Source organism: Zalophus californianus, chromosome 3, assembly GCF_009762305.2.
Source record: "Zalophus californianus isolate mZalCal1 chromosome 3, mZalCal1.pri.v2, whole genome shotgun sequence".
NCBI lineage: Eukaryota > Metazoa > Chordata > Mammalia > Carnivora > Otariidae > Zalophus > Zalophus californianus.
Window position 1 is genome coordinate 18,124,271 of NC_045597.1, and position 15,392 is coordinate 18,139,662.

The 15,392-nt window shown below is 37.6% G+C and overlaps 1 protein-coding gene and 1 pseudogene across 5 annotated transcripts in view; both read right to left on the reverse strand.

Moving 5' to 3' along the window:
• Positions 1-15,392, reverse strand: part of GPC5 (glypican 5) — a 1,342,862-nt gene that overhangs the window by 764,623 nt on the left and 562,847 nt on the right. The window lies entirely within an intron of this gene.
• On the reverse strand, positions 1,870-2,369 carry LOC113919874 (annotated as a pseudogene).

Here is a 15,392-nt window from a genome sequence, read left to right on the forward strand (position 1 = left end):
ATCATTAATTAGATTCAGCTACCCTATAATTTAAAGCTTAGTCTTATTGATTGGTTTAAAGAAATTTATTGGAATGTGACATATTTATAAATTGAGACAAAGATGATGCATATATTCTTTACCGATTTTAAAAATACAACACATCTCTTAATTTAATAAAATTAAAGAATGCAGGCTTTTAAACCCCCAACTAGATATAGTATTAAATCAATGAAATAAAAGAGACGGCAATAGGAAAAAACTTCTGTTGCCATTTGAAATATGTTTCAATATATCACATTTAAGTTATCTCGTATCTAGAGTTTAAGGATTAGAATTTATATATTTAGAATTTGGCTTGAAACTTGAAAGACACCTTAAAACATAATTGTTAATCATGTTCATTTTTAGAATTGGGTCAAATGTCTCATACCCTCTGAAAATAGTAGAGACCATTAGAAAGTCTCCATTAAGATATATCATGGAACTTTAAATGTCTTTGTGTTGGTAATGTTAGCCTACCTCTCTTACCCTCTCAATCAACTGTGACATTGCAGATAATGGAGTCCTTGACATTACTGATTGTATTTCCAGGTGGAAACTTGCCTGAGATGAGAATTCTTCCTAAGAACATTTCTTTCTTGGGCGCCTGGGTGGCTCAGTTGGTTAAGCGACTGCCTTCGGCTCAGGTCATGATCCTGGAGTCCCTGGATCGAGTCCCGCATCGGGCTCCCCGCTCAGCGGGGAGTCTGCTTCTCCCTCTGACCCTCTTCCTTCTCATGCTCTGTATCTCTCATTCCCTCTCTCTCTCTCAAATAAATAAATAAAATCTTTAAAAAAAAAAAAAAAAAAAAAAAAAAAAAGAACATTTCTTTCTTTTTCTTTTTTCTTTTTTTTTTTTTTTTTTGGTAGCCACAAAGGACATGTCGCCTGGTGGAATATTCCCACTCAAAATTAACAGCAAGTAATATGAATGAAGCTCTCGGGAGAATATATCAAGTAGATTTTCTTGGCATTAGGCAAAGGAATCGTTCAAGGATTCTGTGGAGTTTCTCCAGAAAAAAATTTAAGAAACAAAAAAAAGAGGCATATGCACAAACATTTTTATAATCTAGCAGAATCATGATCTAGATTTTTTTTAAAAGCAAATCCACAAACAAAAACACAATAAAAAACAAAGCAAAATAAAATACGAATAACAAACTTTATTCTACATAATGCAGAAACTGTGCTGATACTCAGATGTGAGCATATGCTGTCGGGTAAACGCCAGTCCCGCATGAGCAGATTATTCAGTTTAAACAAAACTGAAGAGGTTTAGTGTTGGCTTAGGGAGGTGTCACTTAGGTTCCTACCACCCCATAAATTAGTGAGGTGCTGCTGGGGTTACAAATATCTGCCTGCATATATGCCTCCTGTCTTTAGAGGTTCTTGGGAAAGTCCACTGCCCCATGATATTCAATGACAGCAGGATCCAAGAACTGGGATTCAGATAAACCAATGAATTACACATTCCTCACCACAGTGTGAAACAAACTTACCTTTCCAGATTCATTTTCTTTTTCTTTTTTTAAGATTTTATTTATTTAAGAGAGAGAGAGCACATGAGAGGGGGTAGGGTCAGAGGGAGAAGCAGACTCCCTGCCGAGCAGGGAGCCCGATGCGGGACTCAATCCCGGGACTCCAGGATCATGACCTGAGCTGAAGGCAGTCGCTTAACCACCTGAGCCACCCAGGCGCCCCTCCAGATTCATTTTCATTACTGGTCCGCTATGAGATCTTGGCAAACCTGGCCTAGTCCCATTTCCCTTTGTGTTTTGTTTTAGCTTTTTTTTTTTTTTTTTTTTTTTTTCTGGCTACAGATGTATTCAACACAAAACATCTCCAACTTTACTGAGGTGGCTGACCACGTCCACGACCAAATCCGCCTCTAAACGGGAACTCAGTTGCTGACCCAGCCCCGGCCTCAGCTTTCTTGTCGGCACCAGGGGGCACAGGGCTTCGTCTGTAGGTGTCTCTGTCAGCTTCCCCTCGTGTGAGCCTTGCAGGTCACTCTCCCTCTAGACCTTTGGGCCGCGGTCGGCCAGTCTCAGGGCGGCTATGGTACAGAGTAGCAGGCACAATCTCGGGGGGGGCAGGTGGAGGTAATCACGGAGATACTGGATGCCCTCGTTGGTAAGGTACCAGTAGAAATGTCTCCAGGCAAACTGTTCCTTTACGTAGCCTCGTGATTTGAGAGACTGCATGGCCTTCATGACGTGAAGGTTGGGCACATTCTTGTCTGCCAACTCAGGGTGTTTGGGCATGTCGACATCCTTCCTGGCCACCATCACTCCCTCCTTGAAAAGGAGTTCATAAATGGCAATTTGGTTCTTCTTGGGCATCAACATCTCAGCGGCCGGAGCTGGTAAGGTTGTTTTAGCTTCTTAAGTATATGTTGTAGCCTGTACTCTGAATACACTTTCCCTGTCCTCTCTCTCAATTTACATATTCTTCCCAAAGATCTCCTCAAATCCCTTCTCTGCCTCTAAACCATAGTATGTCTCCTGTCTTGACTTGTTTCCCTGTGCTACCCTCCAAAATCGACAGCAGGTCATGTCACCTCTTTTTGTTACACCCTCAGCGTTCTTGCCCTGATGGCATCTTGGTTCAACATCTTGAAAGCCTTCAGCCCCTGCTGTCTCTGCTGTCTCCAGCAATCTGGCCTCGCCCCACTGTTCACACATCTTCTCTCCTCACGGCCTCCACTTGCTATGATCTGGCCGTGGGCTGCACCTCTCCCACTGTTCACACGCTCTGCGGTGAACTGAGTGCCACTGGAGGAGATAGGGAAGGAGAAAAGGCACGACTACAAAAAGTCAGGTGGGAAGGAGTCCCGGCAGCCATGATCTCCGGCGTCTTCCTCAAGAGGGTGTGCAGGTTTGTGGTCTCTTCAGACATGGAGGATAAAAGTTTTCTTTTTAATTTTTTTATTATTTTTTTAAACTTCAAGTCTGTGTGCAGATCAGCATGCTATTTTTACGTTAGAGGCTCTGGAGAGTTTGATGGAAATTGTGACATCCTCCACACCTCAGCACGGTGACCTATTTCCAGTGTCAGTGTGGGAACTGGAACCTGTTGCAAGAATTTTTTAGCAATACCTTGCTCTGCCATCCAGTACAACTTGGCCAACTGTAATAACAGTGTTCTCAATAAGGCTCAAATGCCTGCACTAATTCTCCAGAACGCTCCTTAATTTATGCAGGGTTTACTAAGCGAAACATATATAGCACTGTGCTAGGATTTGTAGATAAAGCTGGCATAAAGTAAATACGTATTTATTTTGAGATTAAAATTCAGTTGAGGAGGAAAAGACAAATGCATTGAATGCTTTAGCAAAAAAAGATTTATTGAGCAATTGTGTGCAGAACCAGAACAAAAATCTATGGATAAAGATACGAATAAGATATGGGCGCCTGGGTGGCTCAGTTGGTTAAGCGACTGCCTTCGGCTCAGGTCATGATCCTGGAGTCCCTGGATCGAGTCCCGCATCGGGCTCCCTGCTCGGCAGAGAGTCTGCTTCTCCCTCTGACCCTCCCCCCTCTCATGTGCTCTCTCTCTCTCTCTCAAATCAATAAATAAAATCTTTTAAAAAAAAAGATACGAATAAGATATAATGCCCTACCTCTAAGATGCTCAGGGTCCAGAAATAGGAGTCATATATTAACAAATTATGATACACTGTCATAAACAGTATAATGAAAAATGTTCTATTGACTTCATTGTAAGTGAGTTTACAATACATCACGACATACTATCTGAACCAAAACAGCACAGAGAGTCCTCAAGAACATTAAAAAAAGCTTTGACTCATCTACATAGTATGCCTTTAACACCAGAATTAAAGCAGTTTCTTTGAAGAAAATCATCACCCTGCAGCAGGGAATTTTACATAAGCCAGTTAGAGTCAAAGGTACAAATAAGGACTAGAGCAAAGGCATTCACTCTCTAGCATAGATTCCAGAGTGAAAACACAGATGTCCCCCCATTAGTCCAATAAAGCCATGCTTGGTTAATGCCCAGAGACTGGATTAGGGATCTGCCCATAAAATTGCCCTTTAGGAATACAGTTGAGAGGGAAATAGCTTATTAGGTCCACATAGAAACTCAAAGGAGCTAAGGGCCATCTGTGTGTTCTACTGGAAAAAGTATGGCTTAAATCTAAATCTCTGTAGTTACAAATGAAGAAATTGATTTTTTGCAAGCATCTAACATCAAAATACTCCACATTCAAATATAACAGATTTATGAAAAGGATTTGATATATGAAACAGAAGAAAACTAGGAAAAATCTTTTTATCCACAAAAATATATGAGCCATAACTTTTAGGAAAATAGGAGAGAAAGGTGGCTTTGAGAGATGCTGGCATGGGAAGAGAGTAGACTGAAATAAGACTAGAACACAGGAAATCCAAAATCGAAAATAAAATAGGATTTTTCCTTGAATTCTACTATATGTTTAAGAGTGCAACTACTTTTCCTTTTCTCTTTTTATGCCTGATTATTTTTCCTATTATTTTATTTATTTGAAAAATAACATTAACTGTTTAAATTAAAAAATTACCAAAAATTAATTTTAAAGAATTAAAAATAAATATTATATATTCATATATATACATATATATGAAGAAAATATCACTTTCCTTAGGGATTTAAAAGAATTAAATAATTACAAATTTATTATTTGTTGATTCTCTCCAAAAAAATACAAATTTAATAGAGCATTTTTTTAGCTTTTGATTTAAAATATTAAATGTCATCTGGAAGAAGAAATGTTGAAAATCATCCAAAAAATGTTGCAGAAAGCTGAGGTAGTTTTGTAATGACAGTAATTAAACAGTGCTGTACAAATACAAGAATAGACAAATCAATGAAATTTTTTCCAAGACAGTTTTTGGGATTTCAAGTCAATGGGGATAAGAAAAGCTTATGCAGCAGATAATGCTGAAAAGTGGGGTAACTGGTTAACTAGTTGGAAAAATAAAGTTGGAGTTTCACACTTCAAAACAATTTCATTTTGAACAAGGGATTTGTTGCTTAAGAAAACACCCAAAAGAAAATATAGATGGATATTTATCTGACCTGGAGGTAGAAAAAGCGTTCAAAGAAGAAGAACTCAGAGAGGAAAATACTGACCAATTTGATTTCATACAAATTGTAAAGTTCTATATCATTCACAATAAAATTAAAAGGTATATTGCTAACCAGACAAAACTTTGCAAGATATGTTATAAAGCAAAAAAATATACAAAAGAATTTGGGCTATCAGTAAGAAAATATCTTTAAATGCACAAAATCCATGAATAGCAACAAAAATATAAAATACTAGAGCAGAGGGAATTTATAGATTGAAAGAATAAAGTAGTTGTTTTAGGATAAGTTATCTAAGATCATATGTTTCTTACTTCACTAGTTCATATACATTTATTTTTTAATTCATTGTTATTTAGATATAATTGACATACAACATTGTATAAGTTTAAGGTGTACATGTTGGTTTGATTATGATGCTTTGAATATGATGACCACTGTAGTGTTAGCTAACACTTCTGTCATATCACATTATTATTGGTGTGTGTGTGTACACGGTGTGTGTGTGTGTGTGTGTGTGTGTGTGTGTGTGTGTGTGTGGTGAGAACAATTAAGATCTAATCTCTTAGCAACTTTGAAATTTATAATACAGTCTTGTTGTCTAAAGTCATTCTGTGCATTAGATGTCCAGAACTTATTTATCTACTGGTTGCAAGAATGCACCTTTAAACAACATCTCCTTAATTCTCCCACCTCCCCCAGCCTCTGATAACCACCATTCCACACCCTATTTTTATGAATTTGGCATTTTCTGATTCCACATATTAGAGAGATCATAAAATATTTGTCTTTCTCTGTCTGACTTATCTCACATAGCAAAATGCCCTCAAGGTCCATCTGTGTTGTCCCAAATGACAGAATTTCCTTCTTTCTCATGGTTGAATAATAGTCCATTGTATGTAAATACCTATCACATCTTCTTTATCCATCTGTCTATAGACATGGGTTGATTCTATATCTTGGCTCTTGTAAATAATGCTGCAATGAACAAGAAAGTGTAGATGTCTTCTTGATTTCCTATTTTCATTTCCTTTGGAAATACACCCATGAGTGAAACTGCTGAATCATAAGGTAACTGTATTTTTTTAAGTTTTGAGAAACCCCCATCCTATTTTTCATAGTGGCTGCACCATTTTGCATTCCCATCAACAACGCACAAGGGTTCCCTTTTCTCCACAACCTTACCAACACTTGTTATCTCTTGTCTTCTTGATGATAGCCATTCTAATGTGTGAAGTGATACATACACTTCATAGAGTCTATATGATATAAGCTCAACAACTGATAGGGACTAGAAAAATGAGAAAGAAACTATGTTAGCAGTTTAGTGGGGAGACTGACATGTAAACAAAAAATTCCCATAAACAGCGTGTACAGTAATATAAGTCCTTATAAACTGACAGGTGAAAAGTGAAGCAGGACTATATTCACTTGGGAGCATGTAGAAAGACTTCACGTTCAATAGAGCATTTGAGCTGACACCTGAGAGGAAGACACAGGAGGATAAATAACACTGAAGAGAGTTTTCAAGGTAGAGAAAATGACTTTTGTAAGATCAGAAAAGCATGAAGTTTATGTGGTTTAAAAAGTATGTTGTATTCAGGTAATAATACAATTAACTCCAATACTCCTGCATTTTTTTACTGGAGGTTCTGGAGAGACATCTGCTTCGAAGCTCATTCAGGTAGTTGGCCAAAGTCAGTTCCTCATGTTTATAGTACTGCACTCCACACTTCTTTATTGTCTGTCAGCTGGGAGCCAACTCTACTCCTAGAGACCACCTACATTCCCCGTCATGGTTTCCATGTGGATTATCCAGCAACCTTACACACTACCTACCTCTATGACTTTCCCTTCTGCCCTATCTCTCAGACATGGGCTACAGAAAGCTCTCTGCTTTTAAGAGCTCATGTGATTATATTGGGCTAACCAAAACAATCCAAGATAATGTCCTTATCTTAAGATTTTTAACATAATTATAGTGGCAGAGTCTCTTTTGTCATGAAATGCAACGTATCCAAGGATTCCAAGCATCAGGACATGGACATCTTTGGGGGTTTTATTCTGCTACTGCATTAATCAAGAGTATAAATAGAGGGGCAGGGAAGGATTTTATGGGGGGAAAGAATGAGTTCTATTTTGAACATGTGGAGTTTGAAGTGCCTGTGGTAATTCTGGGTGGATATGTTTTGAAAGCAGTTTTATACAGATTTGGCAGTTCTGGATAAAAGTCAAGCTGATTGTATAATTTGGCAGTCATCATCTTATAAATTGTAAATGAAGCCATTATTATATATGAGAAGTTTAGCATTTTGCCCAGGGAGATTTCAAGTCAGTTTACAAAGTTAATATACTGTGGTGCTCTCAATAGTAGATCATGTTTTATTCATTTGGGCATTAGCCTGGGATCAAATTCTTATATTTGTTAAATGAATGAATGAATGAATGAATGAATGAAAACTATAGACACTTGTCCTCTAGGACTCTATGTTGTTTTATAGCTCTATGTGTTGGTGTTCGCACTTGTGTGTATGTGTTTGATAGGGCTCAGAGGTTTTAAAAACCCTTACTATAAAAACAGAAAATACGTTTATTGGAGGAACACTTTAATTCAGACTAAATTAAAACATTTTAGATAAATAAAGCAGATAGAAGGCACTCTTAGATTTAAAAAAGTATTATTTCATAGAAAAAGTACTGCAACAATGAACTCTTATTATCTCGTTCACTCAAGATAATAGTAAGTAAATTGTGCATAATTTATTCAAAGCATGTTCTTCTAAACTTCTAAATTTCTAAACTACCGGGATTGGTATGCAAGAGCACACACACATAAACCCACATTTTACTGTTATTTTAATTTAGTTAATCCATTCAGACACCTGAACAAAAACTACATGTTTTTGATTAGAGAGACCACCCATCTATATTCTTCTCTTCTTGAATCCATCGAGGAGAAAATACTTCACTAATAGTATTTTTTAAAAAACACTAGTAACAGCATTCCTCTATGTTGATGTTTTACTTGGTTTCTAGTAAATCGATTATGTCTGATCTTTTTTAAGGTTTTTTTAATTTTTTAATTTTTAATTTTTTTTATTTTTTTAAAGATTTTATTTATTTATTTGAGAGAGAGAATGAGAGAGAGCACGAGAGGGAAGAGGGTCAGAGAGAGAAGCAGACTCCCCGCTGAGCAGGGAGCCCGATGCGGGACTCGATCCCGGGACTCCAGGATCATGACCTGAGCCGAAGGCAGTCGCTTAACCAACTGAGCCACCCAGGCGCCCTTAAGGTTTTTTTTTTCCAAAGACTATTTTTAGGGTAGTCTTAGATTTAAAACAGAAATTAACAGAGTGTACAGAGATTTCGCATATAACTCTCACCTCCCCAGCCACACACATACCCATGCCTAGCTTCCTCCACTAGCCTGTCCCCCACCACAGTAGAGGACAACTGATGAACTACACTGACACATCATAATCACCCCAAGTCCAGAGTTTACATTAGTGTTCACTCTTAGCGTTGTACATTCTGAAAGTTTAGATAAATGTACAATGATGTGTATCTATTAGTATAATACAATACAGAGTGTTTTCCCTGCACTAAAAACCCTCCGTGTTCTGCCTATTCATCCCTCCCCCTCCCCCAAACCTTGGCAACCAGTGATCTTTTTATTGTCTCCATAGTTTTGCCTTTTCCAGAATGTCATATAATTGAAATTAAAGTACGCAGGATTTTCAGGTTGGCTTCTTTTACTTAGCAATGTGAATTTAAGTTCCCTCCATGTCTTTTCATGGCTTGATAGCTCATGTCTTGACAGTGCTGAATAATAGCCTATTGTCTTGATGTACCACAGTTTATTCATCCATTCTCCTATTGAAAGACACATTGGTTGCTTCCAAGATTTAGCCATTATGAACTGCCTAATCTTTTTTAAAACATTAAAAAATATTCTGAGGTAATTATATTTAAATAGGTCTACTCAACACAAGGAGAAAGTATCTGGAAAATAATAATTACAAATACGTAGAGAGATCCATTTGCAGCACAAATAACTAATGTAAGGAATGGAAGAAGAGTAAGATTATATGTCATTATAGATCTCATAGACACTAAGAATGGTTAAGGGAATATTAATAACAATTAAAAACAGCAGTGCATTTCAAAATAAAATGTAACAAAAAAAAAAAAGCAGAAAGAAAGTTTGAATAGTCTCATATGTATTAACCAAATCAAATCCACACTTAAAAACCTTCTCATCAAGAAAATTTCTGGCTCATATGGTTTCACCATGATTATACCAAATATTTAAGGAAGATGCAACACCAATTTTATACAAATCCTTCCAGAGAATTACAAAAAAGGAGAAAATAATTTACAATTTGGCCTCAGGCCAACATCACCTCTGTATGGAAAATCTAAGACATTACAAGAAAGACAGCTACAATCTCCATCAGAAATGTAGATGTTAAGATCCTAGATAAAATATTAGAAAAGTGACTTCAGTGGTACATCAAAAGTGTAATCAATGGGAGTAACATCAGCACATATGGTGGAATAAAGACTCATGAAAATTTTCTCTTCCATAAAAACAATGAGAGTTTGGCAAAATAGTCAAAATCCAATTTTCAGAGCTTTGGAAATGAACTAATGGTTTATAACAATCTGAAAAGTGTTTTTTTGGGTTTTTTTTTTGTTTTTTTTCAAGAAAAAATAACTGAATCTCAATAAGAACAGGGATTGACTTACTTCACTATAAGTCAATCAGAGAAAGACATGTATCATATGACCTCACTGATATGAGGAATTCTTAATCTCAGGAAACAAACTGAGGGTTGCTGGAGTGGTGGGGGTGGGAGGGATGGGGTGGCTGGGTGAGAGACACTGGGGAGGGTATGTGTTATGGTGAGCGCTGTGAATTGTGCGAGACTGATGAATCACAGACCTGTGCCTCTGAAACAAATAATACATTATATGTTTAAAAAAAAATAAGATAGTACGAAGGGAAAAATGAAGGGGGGAAATCAGATGGGGAGATGAACCATGAGAGACTATGGAGTCTGAGAAACAAACTGAGGGTTCTAGAGGGGAGGGGGGTGGGGGGATGGGTTAGCCTGGTGATGGGTATTCAAGAGGGCATGTATTGAATGGAGCACTGGGTGTTATACATAAACAATGAATCATGGAACACTACATCAAAAACTAATGATGTAATGTATGGTGATTAACATAACATAATAAAATAAAATTTAAAAAATAAGAACAGTGAGCTTTATGTTGATTTTTGTGATTATATATATGCATGAATCTGAAAGCCATGCTCATGTTCAAGGCTTTACTTATAGGCCCATGAAGACCTGAGAAGGCCTCATCTCTTACTTCTGGATGAACCTCAGGAACTGTACAAGCAAGAAGTGAATTCTAAGGCCATGTGTCAACTGCCTACAAGATACTGAAGCTGTATTGTAGTGCACACACACACACACACACACAAACACACAGCTTCTCAGGAAACACAGGGAATCTCATCCGTTCAAGACATTTAGAGAAATCTCTATAAAATAATTAGCTAAACACCAGTGCAGCTGAATGGAAATTTTAGTGGCCACTTATGACAATGAATACATTGTTTATAGAATTATAGAATTAGTTTAGGAAAGTCATTAAGTAAACAAACAGCAACACAAACAACAGCAAACATCAACAAGGAGGAAAAAACCCTAGGGAAGGGCAAAACTGATTTTGAGTTGCAACATTATATACCTGAACATGTACAATTTTCAGTAAAACAATATGGCACATGTGAAGAAACATAAAAGCACTGTCCATACACACAAGAGCAAACAGTTAATAGAACTGTCCCTGAGGAGGCTGAGATGTTGAGTTTATTAGGCAAAAACTTTAAAAATTCACAAGAGGGACTCACCTGCCAATTTCAACTGACAAAAGAAAGAATCAGAAAACTTGAAAATAAGCCATCAAGTTTACGCTTGTGAAGAACAGAAAATAAAAAGAATAGAAAAAAAATCATAGAAATAGCCTAATGTTCCATTTAAAAAAAAAAAATAGAAAGAGAACAAACTAAATCCAGACAAGCAAAAGAAAGTATAGATCCTTTACCTCTTTGGTCAGGTTTATTCCAAGGTATCTTATGGTTTTTGGTGCTGTTGTAAATGGAATCGTTTCTTTAATTTCTCTTTCCACAGTTGCATTGTTAGTTGTATAAGAAAGCAGCTGATTTCTGTGCATTGATTTTGTATCCTGCCACATTACTGAATTGCTGTATGAGTTCTAGAAATTTGGGGGTGGAGTCTTTTGGGTTTTACACATAAAGTATCATGTCATCTGTGAAAAGAGAGAGTTTGACTTCTTCTTTGCCAATTTGAATACCGTTTATTTCTTTTTGTTGTCTGATTGCCGTAAATAAACCTAACCAAAGAGGTAAAGGATCTATACTCTAGGAACTACAGAACACTCATGAAAGAAATTGAAGAAGACACAGAAAGATGGAAAAACATTCTATGCTCATGGATTGGAAGAATAAACATTGTTAAAATGTCTATGCTACCCAGAGCAATCTATACCTTCAATGCCATCCTGATCAAAATTCCAATGACATTTTTCAAAGTGCTGGAACAAACAATCCTAAAATTTGTACGGAATCAGAAAAGACCCTGAATCACCAAAACAAACCTGGGGGCATCACGTTGCCCGATTTCAAGCTATATTACAAAGCTGTGATCACCAAGACAGCATGGTACTGGCACAAAAACAGACATATAGACCAATGGAACAGAATAAAGGGCCCAGATATGGACCCTCAACTCTATGGTCAAATACTCTTCGACAAAGCAGGAAAAAATATGCAATGGAAAAAAGACAGTCTCTTCAATAAATGGTGCTGGGAAAATTGGACAGCCACATGCAGAAGAATGAAACTTGACCATTCTCTAACACCATACACAAAGATAAACTCAAAATGGATGAAAGACCTCAATGTGAGACAGGAATCCATCAAAATCACAGAGGAGAACATAGGCAGTAACCTCTTTGACATCAGCCACAGCAATTTCTTTCAAGATACATCTCCAAAGCCTAGTGAAACAAAAGCAAAAATGAACTTTTGGGACTTCGTCAAGACAAAAACCTTCTGCACAGCAAAGGACAACCCACAGAATGGGAGAAGATATTTGCAAATGACACTATAGATAAAGGGCTGGTATCCAAGATCTATAAAGAACTTCTCAAACTCAACACCCAAAAAACAAATAATCAAGTCAAAAAATGGGCAGAAGAAATGAACAGACACTTCTCCAAAGAAGACGTACAAACGGCTAACAGACACATGAAAAAATGTTCATCATCATTAGCCATCAGGGAAATTCAAATCAAAACCACACTGAGATACCACCTTACACCAGTTAGAATGGCAAAAGTTGACAGGGAAAGAAACAACAAATGTTGGAGAGGTTGTGGAGAAAGGGGAACCCTCTTACACGGTTGGTGGGAATGCAAGTTGGCACAGCCACTTCGGAAAACAGTGTGGAGGTGCCTCAAAAAATTTAAAATAGGGGCGCCTGGGTGGCTCAGTCGTTAAGCGTCTGCCTTCAGCTCAGGTCAGGATCCCAGGGTCCTGGGATCGAGCCCCGCATCAGGCTCCCTGCTCAGTGGGGAGCCTGCTTCTCCCTCTCCCTCTCCCCCTGCTTGTGTTCCCTCTCTGTGTCTCTCTCTCTGTCAAATAAATAAAAATCTTTAAAAAAAAAAAATTTAAATAGAGCTACCCTATGACCAAGGAATTGCACTCCTGGGTATTTACCCCAAAGACACAGATGTAGTGAAAAGAAGGGCCATATGCACCCCAGTGTTCATAGCAGCAATGTCCGCAATAGCCAAACTATGGAAAGAGCCGAGATGCCCTTCAACAGACGAATGGATAAAGAAGATGTGGTCCCGATATACAATGGAATATTACTCAGCCATCAGAAAGGATGAATACCCAACTTTTACATCAACATGGATGGGACTGGAGGAGATGATGCTAAGTGAAATAAGTCAAGGAGAGAAAGTCAATTATCATATGGTTTCACTCATTTGTGGAACATAAGGAAGAGCATGGAGGACATTAGGAGAAGGAAGGGGAAATATGAAGGGGGGCAATCGGAGGAAGAGATGAACCATGAGAGACTGTGGACTCTGAGAAACAAACTGAGGGTTCTAGGGGAGGGATGGGGGCATGGGTTGGCCTGGTGATGGGTATTAAAGAGGGCACGTTCTGCGTGGAGCCCTGGGTGTTATGTGCAAACAATGAATCATGGATTACTACATCAGAAACTAATGATGTAATGCATGGTGACTAACATAACATAATTAAATAAAATTAAAAAAAAAAAAAACAAGCAAGGGTGCCTGGGTGGCTCAGTCGTTAAGCGTCTGCCTTCGGCTCAGGTCATGATCCCAAGGTCCTGGGATCGAGTCCCACATCGGGCTCCCTGCTCTGCAGGAAGCCTGCTTCTCCCTCTCCCACTCCCCCTGCCTGTGTTCCTGCTCTCGTGCTCTCTCTCTCTCTGTTAAATAAATAAATAAAATCTTAAAAAAAAAAACAAGCAAAAGAAAGGAAATAATCATGATTACAGTGTAAATAAAGGAATTAGAGAGTAGGAAAGCCAAAGAGAAAAATCAGTGAAACCAAAGTTGGTTATTTGAAAACACAAACAAAAAACCCCCAAAACCTTTAGTTATATTGACCAAAAATAAGAGAAAGAAGACTCAAATGACTAAAGAAAGGAACAAAACGGGGCCATCACTATCCACCTCATAGACACAAGAAGGAATGTAAGAAAATACGATGAACAATTATAGGCCAACAAATTAGATGATCTACATGAAATGAATAACTTCCTACAAAGACACAAACTACCAAAACTGACTTGAGGAGAAATGTAAAATCTGAATGGATCTATAATAAATAAAGAGACTGAGTTAGTAATCAACATGTTTTCTGCAAAGAAAAAGCCCAAATGGCCCAAAAGCTAGACGGCATCCCTAGTAAGTTCTACCAAATGTTAAAAGAAAAGTTATCACCAATCCTTCACAAACTCCTCCAAAAAAATAGACAGAGAAAGAACACATTCCAGCTCATCCTAAGAAGTCTGATACCAAAACTGTGACAAAGATATTAAAAGAAAGAAAAACTATACATCAATATCCCTTATGACTAGATAAACAAAAATCCACAATAAAATACTATCAAATCAAATGCAGCAACAGATAGAAAGGATTATATATCGTAAGTGTGAGTGATTTATTCCAGGAACTGAAATAAAGAAAATAATTCCATTTAAAACATTGACATTTAAAAGAATGACAAAAGAATAAATTTAAACCAAAATGTATAAAACCTGTACAAAGCACCACTGAAAGAAATTAAATAGAAAAACATGTCATGTTCATGGATCTGAGGGCTCAATATTGTTAAAATGGCAATATACTCCAAAGCATTCTTCAGATTCACTACTCCTTTTATTGTTTTTTTAAGATTTTATTTATTTATTTGACAGAGAGAGAGAGAGCACAAGCAGGAAGAGCGGGAGGCAGAGGGAGAAGCAGCCTCCCCACTGAGCAAGGAGGCTGTTGTAGGACTCGATCCCAGGACCCGGGATCATGACCTGAGCTGAAGGCAGATGCTTAACCAACTGAGCCACCAAGGCACCCCAGATTCACTACTCCTTATCAAAAATTTAGTTGACTGTTTTGCAAAAATTGACAAGTTGTTCCTAATATTCATATGGAAATGCAAGTATGATAAGAGAATAATGGCTCCCAAAAGATGTCCATGTCCCAGAACCTGGAAAGAGTTTAGTTTACATGACTAAAGAGACGTAGATATAATTACATTGAGGAATTTGAGTTCAGGTAAATTATCATGGATGATCTGGTTTGGCCCAATGCAATCCTTATAAAGGAAAGAGGGAGGCATGAGTAGTAGAACCTGAGAAACAGATGGGATGATGGAAGATACTGGACTGATGGCAAGCTGGACCACAAGCAAAGGAATGCAGAAGGCCTCTAGAAGCTGGAAAAAGCAAGGAAAGGGATTCTTATCCAGAGACTATAGAAGGAAGGCAGCCTGCTACTGACACCTTAATTTTAGGCACTGTAAAATAATAAACTTACGGTGAGTTGTTACAACAACATTAGGAAACTAATATAGTAGAGGTCCCAGAATAGCCTAAATAATCTTGAAAAAGAGCAATAAGGGGCACCTGGGTGGCTCAGTTGGTTAA